Source organism: Lissotriton vulgaris, chromosome 3_1 (genome assembly GCF_964263255.1).
Source record: "Lissotriton vulgaris chromosome 3_1, aLisVul1.2, whole genome shotgun sequence".
Lineage (NCBI taxonomy): Eukaryota > Metazoa > Chordata > Amphibia > Caudata > Salamandridae > Lissotriton > Lissotriton vulgaris.
Genome location: NC_141689.1, coordinates 328326385 through 328342169, shown reverse-complemented (window position 1 = coordinate 328342169; position 15785 = coordinate 328326385).

Here is a 15785-nt window from a genome sequence, read left to right as displayed (position 1 = left end):
TCTACAGTAGCTCTGCTGACCTGGGTCTTAGGCTCTAGTGCAGCTCTGCTGACCTAGTTCTCTGGCTCTACTATGGCTCTGCTGACCTGGCTCTCTGGCTCTAGAGCACCTCTGCTGATCTGGTTCTCCGGCTCTACAACGGCTCTGCTGACCTGGTTCTTAGGCAATATTGCAGCTCTACTGACCTGGTTTTCTGGCTCTAAAGGAGCTCTGCTGACCTGGTTCTCAGGCTCTAGAGCAGCTCTGCTGAACTGGGTCTTGGGCTCTAAAGCAGCTCTGCTGACCTCATTTCTTTGTCTCTACAGCAGCTCTGCTGACCTGGTTTCTCTGGCTCTACAGCAGCTCTGCTGACCTGGTGATCTGCCTCTAGATTAGCTCTACTGACCTGCTTCTTAGGCTCTAGAGCAGCTTTGCTGACCTGGTTTCAATGGTTCTAAAGCAGCTCTGCTCATCTGGGTCTTAGGCTCTAGAGCAGCACTGCTGAATTGTTTTTCTGACGCTACAACGCCTCTGCTCACCTGGTTCTCTGGCTCTACTATGGCTCTGCTGGCCTGGTTCTATGACTCTAAAGCAGCTCAGCTGGCCTCTTTCTCTGGCTCTAAAGCAGCTCTGCTGACCTGGTACTCTGGCTCTACAGCAGCTCGGCTGACCTGGTTCTCTGGCTCCCGTGCCGCTCTGCTGGCCTGGTTCTTCGGCTATAGAGCAGCTCTGCTGACCTGGTTCTTAGGCTCTAGAGCAGCTCTGCTGACCTGGTTCTGAGGCTTCAGAGCAGCTCTTCTGACCTGGCTCTAAAGCAGCTCTGCTGACCTGGTTCTCTCCCTTTAAAGCAGCTCTGCTGACCACCTGGTTTCCCTAGCTCTAGAGCAGCTCTGCTGAGCTGGTTCCCTGGCTCTAGAGTAGCTCTGCTGACCTGGTTCTTAGGCTCTAGAGCAGCTCTGCAGACCTGGTTCTCTGGTTCTAAAGCAGCTCTGCTCACCTGGTTCTTAGGCTCTAAAGCAGCTCTTATGACCTGGTTCCCAGGCTCTAAAGCAGCTCTGCTGACCTGGTTCTCTCCCTTTAAAGCAGCTCTGCTGACCACCTGGTTTCCCTAGCTCTAGAGCAGCTCTGCTGAGCTGGTTCCCTGGCTCTAGAGTAGCTCTGCTGACCTGGTTCTTAGGCTCTAGAGCAGCTCTGCAGACCTGGTTCTCTAGTTCTAAAGCAGCTCTGCTCACCTGGTTCTTAGGCTCTAAAGCAGCTCTGCTGACCTGGTTCTCGGGCTATAAAGCAGCTCTGCTGACCTCATTTCTCTGGCTCTACAGAAGCTTTGCTGACCTGGTTTCTCTAGCTGTACAGCAGCTCTGCTGACCTGGTTTCTCTGGCTCTACAGCAGCTCTGCTGACCTGGTAATCTGCCTCTGGAGCAGCTCTGCTGACCTGCTTCTTAGGCTCTAGAGCAGCTCTGCTGACCTGGTTCTCAGGTTCTAAAGCAGCTCTGCTCACCTGGTTCTTAGGCTCTAGAGCAGCACTGCTGACTTGGTTTTCTGGTGCTACAACGCCTTTGCTCACCTGGTTCTCTGGATCTAAATCACCTCTGCTGACCTGGCTCTCTAGCTCTAGAGCAGCTCTGCCAACCTGGTTCTCTGGCTCTAAAGCAGCTCTGCTGAACTGGTTCTCTGGCTCTAAAGCAGTTCTGCTGACCAGGTTCTCTGGCTCTGCAGCTGCTCTGCTGACCTGGCTCTGTGGCTCTAGAGCAGCTCTGCTGACCTGGTTCTCTGGCTATAGAGAAGCTCTGCTGACCTGGTTCTTAGGCTCTAGAGCAGCTCTGCTAACCTGGTTCTTAGACTCTAGAGCAGCTCTTCTGACCTGAATCTCTGGCTCTAAAGCAGCTCTGCTGACCTGGTACTCTGGCTCTACAGCAGCTCGGCTGACCTGGTTCTCTGGCTCCCGTGCCGCTCTGCTGGCCTGGTTCTTCGGCTATAGAGCAGCTCTGCTGACCTGGTTCTTAGGCTCTAGAGCAGCTCTGCTGACCTGGTTCTGAGGCTTCAGAGCAGCTCTTCTGACCTGGCTCTAAAGCAGCTCTGCTGACCTGGTTCTCTCCCTTTAAAGCAGCTCTGCTGACCACCTGGTTTCCCTAGCTCTAGAGCAGCTCTGCTGAGCTGGTTCCCTGGCTCTAGAGTAGCTCTGCTGACCTGGTTCTTAGGCTCTAGAGCAGCTCGGCAGACCTGGTTCACTGGTTCTAAAGCAGCTCTGCTCACCTGGTTCTTATGCTCTAAAGCAGCTCTTATGACCTGGTTCCCTGGCTCTAAAGCAGCTCTGCTGACCTGGTTCTCTCCCTTTAAAGCAGCTCTGCTGACCACCTGGTTTCCCTAGCTCTAGAGCAGCTCTGCTGAGCTGGTTCCCTGGCTCTAGAGTAGCTCTGCTGACCTGGTTCTTAGGCTCTAGAGCAGCTCTGCAGACCTGGTTCTCTAGTTCTAAAGCAGCTCTGCTCACCTGGTTCTTAGGCTCTAAAGCAGCTCTGCTGACCTGGTTCTCGGGCTCTAAAGCAGCTCTGCTGACCTAATTTCTCTGGCTCTACAGAAGCTTTGCTGACCTGGTTTCTCTAGCTGTACAGCAGCTCTGCTGACCTGGTTTCTCTGGCTCTACAGCAGCTCTGCTGACCTGGTAATCTGCCTCTGGAGCAGCTCTGCTGACCTGCTTCTTAGGCTCTAGAGCAGCTCTGCTGACCTGGTTCTCAGGTTCTAAAGCAGCTCTGCTCACCTGGTTCTTAGGCTCTAGAGCAGCACTGCTGACTTGGTTTTCTGGTGCTACAACGCCTTTGCTCACCTGGTTCTCTGGATCTAAATCACCTCTGCTGACCTGGCTCTCTAGCTCTAGAGCAGCTCTGCCGACCTGGTTCTCTGGCTCTAAAGCAGCTCTGCTGAACTGGTTCTCTGGCTCTAAAGCAGTTCTGCTGACCTGGTTCTCTGGCTCTGCAGCTGCTCTGCTGACCTGGCTCTGTGGCTCTAAAGCAGCTCTGCTGACCTGGTTCTCTGGCTATAGAGCAGCTCTGCTGACCTGGTTCTTAGACTCTAGAGCAGCTCTTCTGACCTGAATCTCTGGCTCTAAAGCAGCTCTGCTGGCCTAGTTCTCTGGCTCTACAGCAGCTCTGCTGACCTGGTGATCTGCCTCTAGAGCAGCTCTGCTGACCTGCTTCTTAGGCTCTAGAGCAGCTTTGCTGACCTGGTTTCAATGGTTCTAAAGCAGCTCTGCTCATCTGGGTCTTAGGCTCTAGAGCAGCACTGCTGAATTGGTTTTCTGACGCTACAACGCCTCTGCTCACCTGGTTCTCTGGCTCTACTATGGCTCTGCTGGCCTGGTTCTATGACTCTAAAGCAGCTCAGCTGGCCTCTTTCTCTGGCTCTAAAGCAGCTCTGCTGACCTGGTACTCTGGCTCTACAGCAGCTCAGCTGACCTGGTTCTCTGGCTCCCGTGCCGCTCTGCTGGCCTGGTTCTTAGGCTATAGAGCAGCTCTGCTGACCTGGTTCTTAGGCTCTAGAGCAGCTCTGCTGACCTGGTTCTCTGGCTATAAAGCAGCTCTTCTGACCAGGTTCTCTCCCTTTAAAGCAGCTCTGTTGACCTGGTTTCTCTGGCTCTACAAGAGCTCTGCTGACCTGGTTCACTGGCTCTAGAGCAGCTCTGCTGACCTGGTTCTTAGGCTCTAGACCTGGTTCTCTCCCTCCAAAGCAGCTCTGGTGACCTGTTTTCTCTGGCTCTACAAGAGCTCTGCTCACCTGGTTCGCTGGCTCTAGAGCAGTTCTGCTGACCTGGTTCTCTGGCTCTACAATGGCTCTGCTGATCTAGTTCTCTGGCTCTAAAGCACCTCTGATGACCTGGTTCTATGGCTCTAAACCAGCTCTGCTGACCTGGTTCTCCGGCTCCAAAGCAGCTCTTCTGGCCTGGGTCTCTCCCTCTAAAGCCGCTCCGCTGACCTGGTTTCTCTGGCTCTACAGTAGCTCTGCTGACCTGGTTCTCTGCCTCTAGAGCAGCTCTGCAGACCTAGTTCTCTGGCTTTAAAGCGGCTCTACTGACTTGGTTCTCTGGCTATAAAGCAGCTCTGCTGACCTAATTCTCTGGCTCTAGTGCAGCTCTGCTGAACTGGTTCTCTGACTCTACTATGTCTCTGCTGACCTAGTTCTCTGACTCTAGAGCAGCTCTGCTGACCTGGGTGTTAGGCTCTAGAGCAGCTCTGCTGACCTAGTTCTCTTGCTCTACTATGGCTCTGCTGGCCTGGTTCTCTGGCTCTAAAGCAGCTCTGCTGCCCTGGTTCTATGACTCTAAAGCAGCTCAGCTGACCTCGTTCTCTGGCTCTAAAGCAGCTCTGCTGACCTGGTATTCTGGCTCTACAGCAGCTCAGTTGACCTGGTTCTCTGGCTCCAGAGCCGCTCTGCTGACCTGGTTCTCCCCCTCAAAAGCAGCTCTGCTGACCTGGTTTCTCTGGCTCTACAGAAGCTCTGCTGACCTGAGTCTCTGGCTCTAGAGCAGCTCTGCTGACCTGGTTCAAAGGCTCTAGAGCAGCTCTGCTGACCTGTTTCTCCTGCTCTACAACGGTTCAGCTGACTTGGTTCTCTGGCTCTAAAGCAGCTCTGCTGACCTGCTTCTATGTCTCTAAAGCAGCTCTCCTGACCTGGTTCTCTTGCTCTAGAGCAGCTCTGAAGACATGGTTCTCTGTCTTTAAAGCAGCTCTTATGACCTGGTTCCCTGGCTCTAAAGCAGCTCTGCTGACCTGGTTCTCTCCCTTTAAAGCAGCTCTGCTGACCACCTGGTTTCCCTAGCTCTAGAGCAGCTCTGCTGAGCTGGTTCCCTGGCTCTAGAGTAGCTCTGCTGACCTGGTTCTTAGGCTCTAGAGCAGCTCTGCAGACCTGGTTCTCTGGTTCTAAAGCAGCTCTGCTCACCTGGTTCTTAGGCTCTAAAGCAGCTCTGCTGACCTAATTTCTCTGGCTCTACAGAAGCTTTGCTGACCTGGTTTCTCTAGCTGTACAGCAGCTCTGCTGACCTGGTTTCTCTGGCTCTACAGCAGCTCTGCTGACCTGGTAATCTGCCTCTGGAGCAGCTCTGCTGACCTGCTTCTTAGGCTCTAGAGCAGCTCTGCTGACCTGGTTCTCTGGTTCTAAAGCAGCTCTGCTCACCTGGTTCTTAGGCTCTAGAGCAGCACTGCTGACTTGGTTTTCTGGTGCTACAACGCCTTTGCTCACCTGGTTCTCTGGATCTAAAGCACCTCTGCTGACCTGGCTCTCTAGCTCTAGAGCAGCTCTGCCGACCTGGTTGTCTGGCTCTAAAGCAGCTCTGCTGAACTGGTTCTCTGTCTCTAAAGCAGTTCTGCTGACCTGGTTCTCTGGCTCTGCAGCTGCTCTGCTGACCTGGCTCTGTGGCTCTAGAGCAGCTCTGCTGACCTGGTTCTCTGGCTATAGAGCAGCTCTGCTGACCTGGTTCTTAGACTCTGGAGCAGCTCTTCTGACCTGATTCTCTGGCTCTAAAGCAGCTCTGCTGACCTAGTTCTCTGGCTCTACAGCAGCTCTGCTGACCTGGTTCTCTCCGTCTAAAGCAGCTCTGCTGACCTGGTTTCTCTGGCTCTACAGAAGCTCTGCTGACCTGGTTCTCTGGCTCTAGAGCAGCTCTGCTGACCTGGTTCTCTGGTTCTAAAGCAGCTCTGCTCACCTGGTTCTTAGGCTCTAGAGCAGCACTGCTGACTTGGTTTTCTGGTGCTACAACGCCTTTGCTCACCTGGTTCTCTGGATCTAAAGCACCTCTGATGACCTGGCTCTCTAGCTCTAGAGCAGTTCTGCCGACCTGGTTCTCTGGCTCTAAAGCAGCTCTGCTGAACTGGTTCTCTGGCTCTAAAGCAGTTCTGCTGACCTGGTTCTCTGGCTCTGCAGCTGCTCTGCTGACCTGGTTCTTAGGCTCTAGAGCAGCACTGCTGACTTGGTTTTCTGGTGCTACAACGCCTTTGCTCACCTGGTTCTCTGGATCTAAAGCCTCTCTGCTGACCTGGCTCTCTAGCTCTGGAGCAGCTCTTCTGACCTAGTTCTCTGGCTCTACAGCAGCTCTGCTGACCTGGTTCTCTCCGTCTAAAGCAGCTCTGCTGACCTGGTTTCTCTGGCTCTACAGAAGCTCTGCTGACCTGGTTCTCTGGCTCTAGAGCAGCTCTGCTGACCTGGTTCTTAGGCTCCAGAGCAGCTCTGCTGACCTGTTTCTCCTGCTCTACAACGGTTCAGCTGACCTGGTTCTCTGGCTCTAAAGCAGCTCTGCTGACCTGCTTCTATGTCTCTAAAGCAGCTCTCCTGACCTGGTTCTCTTGCTCTAGAGCAGCTCTGAAGACATGGTTCTCTGTCTTTAAAGCAGCTCTTATGACCTGGTTCCCTGGCTCTAAAGCAGCTCTGCTGACCTGGTTCTCTCCCTTTAAAGCAGCTCTGCTGACCACCTGGTTTCCCTAGCTCTAGAGCAGCTATGCTGAGCTGGTTCCCTGGCTCTAGAGAAGCTCTGCTGACCTGGTTCTTAGGCTCTAGAGCAGCTCTGCAGACCTGGTTCTCTGGTTCTAAAGCAGCTCTGCTCACCTGGTTCTTAGGCTCTAAAGCAGCTCTGCTGACCTGGTTCTCGGGCTCTAAAGCAGCTCTGCTGACCTCGTTCTCTGGCTCTACAGCAGATCTGCTGACCTGGTAATCTGCCTCTGGAGCAGCTCTGCTGACCTGCTTCTTAGGCTCTAGAGCAGCTCTGCTGACCTGGTTCTCTGGTTCTAAAGCAGCTCTGCTCACCTGGTTCTTAGGCTCTAGAGCAGCACTGCTGACTTGGTTTTCTGGTGCTACAACGCCTTTGCTCACCTGGTTCTCTGGATCTAAAGCACCTCTGCTGACCTGGCTCTCTAGCTCTAGAGCAGCTCTGCCGACCTGGTTCTCTGGCTCTAAAGCAGCTCTGCTGAACTGGTTCTCTGGCTCTAAAACAGTTCTGCTGACCTGGTTCTCTGGCTCTGCAGCTGCTCTGCTGACCTGGCTCTGTGGCTCTAGAGCAGCTCTGCTGACCTGGTTCTCTGGCTATAGAGCAGCTCTGCTGACCTGGTTCTCTGGCTCCCGTGCCGCTCTGCTGGCCTGGTTCTTAGGCTATAGAGCAGCTCTGCTGACCTGGTTCTTAGGCTCTAGAGCAGCTCTGCTGACCTGGTTCTTAGGCTTCAGAGCAGCTCTTCTGACCTGGCTCTAAAGCAGCTCTGCTGACCTGGTTATCTGGCTCTAAAGCAGCTCTGCTGACCTGGTTCTCTGGCTGTAAAGCAGCTCTTCTGACCAGGTTCTCTCCCTTTAAAGCAGCTCTGTTGACCTGGTTTCTCTGGCTCTACAAGAGCTCTGCTGACCCGGTTCACTGGCTCTAGAGCAGCTCTGCTGACCTGGTTCTTAGGCTCTAGACCTGGTTCTCTCCCTCCAAAGCAGCTCTGGTGACCTGTTTTCTCTGGCTCTACAAGAGCTCTGCCCACCTGGTTCGCTGGCTCTAGAGCAGCTCTGCTGACCTGGTTCTCTGGCTCTACAATGGCTCTGCTGATCTAGTTCTCTGTAATGTAAATGTAAATGTATAGGCATTTATATAGCGCACTACTTACCCGTAGGGTCCCAAGGCGCTTCGACTGCTGCAAAACCCTTCCTGGCTTCCCTGAGAGATGGTCCCTTAATGGGTATCTCCAGGGTGAGACCAGGCATCCCCGGCGGTCTGGTGGGGCCGTTAGTGAAGATGAGGCAAGCTAATGCCCAGAGTTGCCGAGTGTGATCGCTGATCAGAGTGGGCACCGAGGCGAGAGAATTATCGAGTCCGCTGACCCTGGTCCAGAAACTTGCCGCGCCGGGAATTGAACCCTGGTCCCGGGCCGTCCTCTGCTCTCGGGTCTGCCGCCTCTAACCAGTGAGCCTCTAACCAGTGAGCCACACTACTTCACTTAGTTCTCTGGCTCTAAAGCACCTCTGATGACCTGGTTCTATGGCTCTAAACCAGCTCTGCTGACCTGGTTCTCCGGCTCCAAAGCAGCTCTTCTGGCCTGGGTCTCTCCCTCTAAAGCAGCTCCGCTGACCTGGTTTCTCTGGCTCTACAGTAGCTCTGCTGACCTGGTTCTCTGCCTCTAGAGCAGCTCTGCAGACCTAGTTCTCTGGCTTTAAAGCGGCTCTACTGACTTGGTTCTCTGGCTATAAAGCAGCTCTGCTGACCTGGTTCTCTGGCTCTAGTGCAGCTCTGCTGAACTGGTTCTCTGACTCTACTATGTCTCTGCTGACCTAGTTCTCTGACTCTAGCGCAGCTCTGCTGACCTGGGTGTTAGGCTCTAGAGCAGCTCTGCTGACCTAGTTCTCTGGCTCTACTATGGCTCTGCTGGCCTGGTTCTCTGGCTCTAAAGCAGCTCTGCTGCCCTGGTTCTATGACTCTAAAGCAGCTCAGCTGACCTCGTTCTCTGGCTCTAAAGCAGCTCTGCTGACCTGGTATTCTGGCTCTACAGCAGCTCAGTTGACCTGGTTCTCTGGCTCCAGAGCCGCTCTGCTGACCTGGTTCTCCCCCTCAAAAGCAGCTCTGCTGACCTGGTTTCTCTGGCTCTACAGAAGCTCTGATGACCTGGTTCTCTGGCTCTAGAGCAGCTCTGCTGACCTGGTTCTTAGGCTCCAGAGCAGCTCTGCTGACCTGTTTCTCCTGCTCTACAACGGTTCAGCTGACCTGGTTCTCTGGCTCTAAAGCAGCTCTGCTGACCTGCTTCTATGTCTCTAAAGCAGCTCTCCTGGCCTGGTTCTCTTGCTTTAGAGCAGCTCTGAAGACATGGTTCTCTGTCTTTAAAGCAGCTCTTATGACCTGGTTCCCTGGCTCTAAAGCAGCTCTGCTGACCTGGTTCTATCCCTTTAAAGCAGCTCTGCTGACCACCTGGTTTCCCTAGCTCTAGAGCAGCTCTGCTGACCTGGTTCTTAGGCTCTAGAGCAGCTCTGCAGACCTGGTTCTCTGGTTCTAAAGCAGCTCTGCTCACCTGGTTCTCGGGCTCTAAAGCAGCTCTGCTGACCTCATTTCTCTAGCTCTACAGAAGCTTTGCTGACCTGGTTTCTCTAGCTGTACAGCAGCTCTGCTGACCTGGTTTCTCTGGCTCTACAGCAGCTCTGCTGACCTGGTAATCTGCCTCTGGAGCAGCTCTGCTGACCTGCTTCTTAGGCTCTAGAGCAGCTCTGCTGACCTGGTTCTAAAGCAGCTCTGCTCACCTGGTTCTTAGGCTCTAGAGCAGCACTGCTGACTTGGTTTTCTGGTGCTACAACGCCTTTGCTCACCTGGTTCTCTGGATCTAAAGCACCTCTGCTGACCTGGCTCTCTAGCTCTAGAGCAGCTCTGCCGACCTGGTTCTCTGGCTCTAAAGCTGCTCTGCTGAACTGGTTCTCTGGCTCTAAAGCAGTTCTGCTGACCTGGTTCTCTGGCTCTGCAGCTGCTCTGCTGACCCGGCTCTGTGGCTCTAGAGCAGCTCTGCTGACCTGGTTCTCTGGCTATAGAGCAGCTCTGCTGACCTGGTTCTTAGACTCTAGAGCAGCTATTCTGACCTGATTCTCTGGCTCTAAAGCAGCTCTGCTGACCTAGTTCTCTGGCTCTACAGCAGCTCTGCTGACCTGGTTCTCTCCGTCTAAAGCAGCTCTGCTGACCTGGTTTCTCTGGCTCTACAAGAGCTCTTCTGACCTGGATCGCTGGCTCTAGAGGTTCTCTCCCTCTAAAGCAGCCCCGGGGACCTGCTTTCTCTGGTTCTACAAGAGCTCTGCTGACCTGGTTCCCTGGCCCTAGAGCAGCTCTGCTGACCTGGTTCTCTGGCTCTACAACGGTTCTGCTGATCTAGTTCTCTGGCTCTAAATCACCTCTGCTGACCTGGTTCTATGGCTCTAAACCACCTCTGCTGACCTGGTTCTCTGGCTTTAAAGCGGCTCCAAAGCAGCTCTTCTGGCCTGGTTTTCTCCATATAAAGCAGCTCAGCTGTCCTGGCTCTACAGTAGCTCTGCTGACCTGGTTCTCTGCCTCTAGAGCAGCTCTGCAGACCAAGTTCTCTAGTTTTAAAGCGGCTCTGCTGACTTGGTTATCTGGCTTTAAAGCAGTTCTGCTGACCTGGTTCTCTGGCTCTAGTGCAGCTCTGCTGAACTGGTACTCTGACTCTACTATGGCTCTGCTGACCTAGTTCTCTTACTCTAGAGCAGCTCTGCTGACCTGGTTCTATGACTCTAAAGCAGCTCAGCTGACCTGGTTCTCTGGCTCTAAAGCCGCTCTGCTGATCTGGAACTCTGGCTCGACAGCAGCTCGGCTGACCTGGTTCCCTGGCTCTAGAGCAGCTCTGCTGACCTGGTTCTTAGGCTCTAGAGCAGCTGTGCTGATCTGGTTCTCTGGCTCTAAAGCAGCTATGCTGACCTGGTTCTATGGCTTTTAAACAGCTCTGCTGACCTGGTTGTCTTGCTCTAGAGCAGCTTTGCTGACCTGGTTCTCTGGCTCTAAAGCAGCTCTGCTGACCTGGTTCTCTCCCTCTAAAGCAGCTCTGCTGACCTGGCTTCTCTGCGCTCTACAGAATCTCTGCTGACCTGGTTCTCTGGCCCTAGAGCAGCTCTGCTGACTTGGTTCTTAGGGTCTAGAGCAGCTCTGCTGACCTGGTTCTCCTGCTCTACAAAGGTTAAGCTGACCTGGGTCTCTGGCTCTAAGGCAGCTCTGCTGACAGGCTTCTATGGCTCTAAAGCAGCCTTCCTGACCTGGTTGTCCTGCTCTAGAGCAGCTCTGATGACCTGGTTCTCTGGCTTTAAAGCAGCTCTTATGACCTGCTTCTTAGGCTCTAGAGCAGCTCTGCTGACCTGGTTCTTAGGCTCTAGAGCAGCTCTTCTGACCTGGTTCTCAGACGCTAAAGCAGCTGTGCTGCCTGGTTCTCTGGCTCTAAAACAGCTCTGCTGACCTGGTTCTCTCCCTCTAAAGCAGCTCTGCTGACCTGGTTCTCTACCTCTACAGCAGCTCTGCTGACCTGGTTTTCCGGCTCTAAAGCAGCTCTGCTGACCTGGTTTTCCGGCTCTAAAGCAGCTCTGCTGACCTGGTTCTTAGGCTCTAGACCTGGTTCTCTCCCTCTACAGCAGCTCTGGTGACCTGGTTTCTCTGGCTCTACACGAGCTCTGCTGACCTGGTTCACTGGCTCTAGAGCAGCTCTGCTGACCTGGTTCTTAGACTCCAGACCTGGTTCTCTCCCTCTAAAGCAGCCCTGGTGACCTGGTTTCTCCGGCTCTACAAGAGCTCTGCTGACCTGGTTCGCTGGCTCTAGAGCAGCTCTGCTGACCTGGTTCTCTGGCTCTACAACGGCTCTGCTGATCTAGTTCTCTGGCTCTAAAGCACCTCTGCTGACCTGGTTCTATGGCTCTAAACCAGCTCTGCTGACCTGCGTCCCCGGCTCCAAAGCAACTCTTTTGGCCTGGTTCTCTACCTCTAAAGCAGCTCCGCTGACCTGATTTCTCTGGCTCTACAGTAGCTCTGCTGGCCTGGTTCTCTGCCTCTTGAGCAGCTCTGCAGACCTAGTTCTCTGGCGTTAAAGCGGCTCTGCTGACTTTGTTCTCTGGCTATAAAGCAGCTCTGCTGACCTGGTTCTCTGGCTGTAGTGCAGCTCTGCTGAACTGGTTCTCTGACTCTACTAGGGCTCTGCTGACCTAGTTCTCTGACTCTAGAGCAGCTCTGCTGATCTGGGTCTTAGGCTCTAGAGCAGCTCTGCTGACCTTGTTCTCTGGCTCTACTATGGCTCTGCTGGCCTCTTCTCTGGCTTTAAAGCAGCTCTGCTGAGCTGGTTCTCTGGCTCTAGAGTAGCTCTGCTGACCTGGTTCTCTGGCTCTAGAGCAGCTCTGCTGATCTGGTTCTCCGGCTCTGCTGACCTGGTTCCTAGGCTCTATTGCAGCTCTACTGACCTGGTTTTCTGGCTGTAAAGGAGCTCTGCTGACCTGGTAATCAGGCTCTAGAGCAGCTCTGCTAAACTGGTTCTTGGGCTCTAAAGCAGCTCTGCTCATCTGGTTCTTAGGTTCTAGAGCAGCACTGCTGAATTGGCTTTCTGGGCTACAACGCCTCTGCTCACCTGGTTCTTTGGCTCTACTATGGCTCTGCTGGCCTGGTTCTATGACTCTAAAGCAGCTCAGCTGACCTCTTTCTCTGGCTCTAAGGCAGCTCTGCTGACCTGGTACTCTGGCTCTACAGCAGCCCGGCTGACCTGGTTCTCTGGCTCCCGTGCCGCTCTGCTGACCTGGTTCTTAGGCTATAGAGCAGCTCTGCTGACCTGGTTCTTAGGCTCTAGAGCAGCTCTGCTGACCTGGTTCTTAGGCTCTAGAGCAGCTCTTCTGACCTGGTTCTCTGGCTCTAAAGCAGCTGTACTGACCTGGTTATCTGGCTTTAAAGCAGCTCTGCTGACCTAGTTCTCTCCCTCTAAAGCAGCTCTGCTGACCTGGTTATCTGGCTCTAAAGCAGCTCTGCTGACCTGGTTCTCTCCCTCTAAAGCAGCTCTGCTGACCTGGTTCTCTGGCTCTAGAGCAGCTCTGCTGACCTGGTTCTTAGGCTCTACACCTGGTTCTCTCCCTCCAAAGCAGCTCTGGTGACCTGTTTTCTCTGGCTCTACAAGAGCTCTGCTCACCTGGTTAGCTGGCTCTAGAGCAGCTTTGCTGACCTGGTTCTCTGGCTCTACAACTGCTCTGCTGATCTAGTTCTCTGGCTCTAAAGCACCTCTGATGACCTGGTTCTATGGCTCTAAACCAGCTCTGCTGACCTGGTTCTCCGGCTCCAAAGCAGCTCTTCTGGCCTGGGTCTCTCCCTCTAAAGCAGCTCCGCTGACCTGGTTTCTCTGGCTCTGCTGACCTGGTTCTCTGCCTCTAGAGCAGCTCTGCAGACCTAGTTCTCTGGCTTTAAAGCGGCTCTGCTGACTTGGTTCTCTGGCTATAAAGCAGCTCTGCTGACCTGGTTCTCTGGCTCTAGTGCAACTCTGCTGACCTAGTTCTCTGACTCTAGAGCAGCTCTGCTGCCCTGGGTCTTAGGCTCTAGAGCAGCTCTGCTGACCTAGTTCTCTGGCTCTACTATGGCTCTGCTGGCCTGGTTCTCTGGCTCTAAAGCAGCTCTGCTGCCCTGGTTCTATGACTCTAAAGCAGCTCAGCTGACCTCGTTCTCTGGCTCTACAGCAGCTCGGTTGACCTGGTTCTCTGGCTCCAGAGCCGCTCTGCTGACTTGGTTCTCCCCCTCAAAAGCAGCTCTGCTGACCTGGTTTCTCTGGCTCTACAGAAGCTCTGCTGCCCTGGTTCTCTGGCTCTAGAGCAGCTCTGCTGACCTGGTTCTTAGGCTCCAGAGCAGCTCTGCTGACCTGGTTCTCCTGCTCTACAACGGTTCAGCTGACCTGGTACTCTGGCTCTAAAGCAGCTCTGCTGACCTGCTTCTATGTCTCTAAAGCAGCTCTCCTGACCTGGTTCTCTTGCTCTAGAGCAGCTCTGAAGACCTGGTTCTCAGGCTTTAAAGCAGCTCTTATGACCTGGTTCCCTGGCTCTAAAGCAGCTCTGCTGACCTGCTTCTCTCCCTTTAAAGCAGCTCTGCTGACCACCTGGTTTCTCTGGCTCTAGAGCAGCTCTGCTGAGCTGGTTCTCTGGCTCTAGAGTAGCTCTGCTGACCTGGTTCTTAGGCTCTAGAGCAGCTCTGCAGACCTGGTTCTCTGGTTCTAAAGCATCTCTGCTCACCTGGTTCTTAGGCTCTAGAGCAGCACTGCTGACTTGGTTTTCTGGCGCTACAACGCCTTTGCTCACCTGGTTCTCTGGATCTAAAGCCTCTCTGCTGACCTGGCTCTCTAGCTCTGGAGCAGCTTTGCTGATCTGGTTCTCCGGCTCTACAACAGCTCTGCTGACCTGGTTCTCTGGCTCTATTGCAGCTCTACTGACCTGGTTTTCTGGCTCTAAAGCAGCTCTGCTGACCTGGTTCTTGGGCTCTAAAGCAGCTCTGCTGACCTCATTTCTCTGGCTCTACAGAAGCTTTGCTGACCTGGTTTCTCTGGCTGTACAGCAGCTCTGCTGACCTGGTTTCTCTGGCTCTACAGTAGCTCTGCTGACCTGGTTCTCTGGTTCTAAAGCAGCTCTGCTGACCTGGTTCTTAGGCTCTAGAGCAGCACTGCTGACTTGGTTTTCTGGTGCTACAACGCCTTTGCTCACCTGGTTCTCTGGATCTAAAGCACCTCTGCTGACCTGGCTCTCTAGCTCTAGAGCAGCTCTTCTGACCTGGTTCTCTGGCTCTAAAGCAGCTCTGCTGAACTGGTTCTCTGGCTCTAAAGCAGTTCTGCTGACCTTGTTCTCTGGCTCTGCAGCTGCTCTGCTGACCTGGTTCTGTGGCTCTAGAGCAGCTCTGCTGACCAGGCTCTCTGGCTATAGAGCAGCTCTGCTGACCTGGTTCTTAGGCTCTAGAGCAGCTCTGCTGACCTGGTTCTTAGGCTCTAGAGCAGCTCTTCTGACCTGATTCTCTGGCTCTAAAGCAGCTCTGCTGACCTAGTTCTCTGGCTCTAAAGCAGCTCTGCTGACCTGGTTCTCTCCGTCTAAAGCAGCTCTGCTGACCTGGTTTCTCTGGCTCTACAAGAGCTCTTCTGACCTGGATCGCTGGATCTAGAGCAGCTCTGCTGACCTGGTTCTTATGCTCTAGACCTGGTTCTCTCCCTCTAAAGCATCTCTGGTGACCTGGTTTCTCTGGCTCTACAAGAGCTCTGATGACCTGGTTCCCTGACTCTAGAGCAGCTCTGCTGACCTGGTTCTCTGGCTCTACAACGGTTCTGCTGATCTAGTTCTCTGGCTCTAAATCACCTCTGCTGACCTGGTTCTATGGCTCTAAACCAGCTCTGCTGACCTGGTTCTCTGGCTTTAAAGCGGCTCCAAAGCAGCTCTTCTGGCCTGGTTTTCTCCCTATAAAGCAACTCAGCTATCCTGGCTCTACAGTATCTCTGCTGACCTGGTTATCTGCCTCTAGAGCAGCTCTGCAGACCTAGTTCTCTGGCTTTAAAGCAGCTCTGCTGACTTGGTTCCCTGGCTCTAGTGCAGCTCTGCTGAACTGGTTCTCTGACTCTACTATGGCTCTGCTGACCTGTTTCTTTTACTCTAGAGCAGCTCTGCTGACCTGGGTCTTTGGCTCTAGAGCAGCTCTGCTTACCTAGTTCTCTGGCTCTACTATGGCTCTGCTGGCCTGGTTCTCTGGCTCTAAAGCAGCTCTGCTGACCTGGTTCTTTGACTCTGAAGCAGCTCAGCTGACCTGGTTCTCTGGCTCTAAAGCCGCTCTGCTGATCAGGAACTCTGGCTCGACAGCAGCTCGGCTGACCTGGTTCTCTGGCTCTAGAGCAGCTCTGCTGACCTGGTTCTAAGGCTCTAGAGCAGCTGTGCTGATCTGGTTCTCTGGCTCTAAAGCAGCTATGCTGACCTGGTTCTCTCCCTCTAAAGCAGCTCTGCTGACCTGGTTTCTCTGCGCTCTACAGAAGCTCTGCTGACCTGGTTCTCTGGCTCCAGAGCAGCTCTGCGGACTTGGTTCTTAGGGTCTAGAGCAGCTCTGCTGACCTGGTTCTCCTGCTCTACAACGGTTAAGCTGACCTGGTTCTCTGGCTCTAAAGCAGCTCTGCTGACAGGCTTCTATGGCTCTAAAGCAGCTCTCCTGACCTGGTTGTCCTGCTCTAGAGCAGCTCAGATGACCTGGTTCTCTGGCTTTAAAGCAGCTCTTATGACCTGGTTCTCTGGCTCTAAAGCAGCTCTGCTGACCTGGTTCTCTCCCTCTAAAGCAGCTCTGCTGACCACC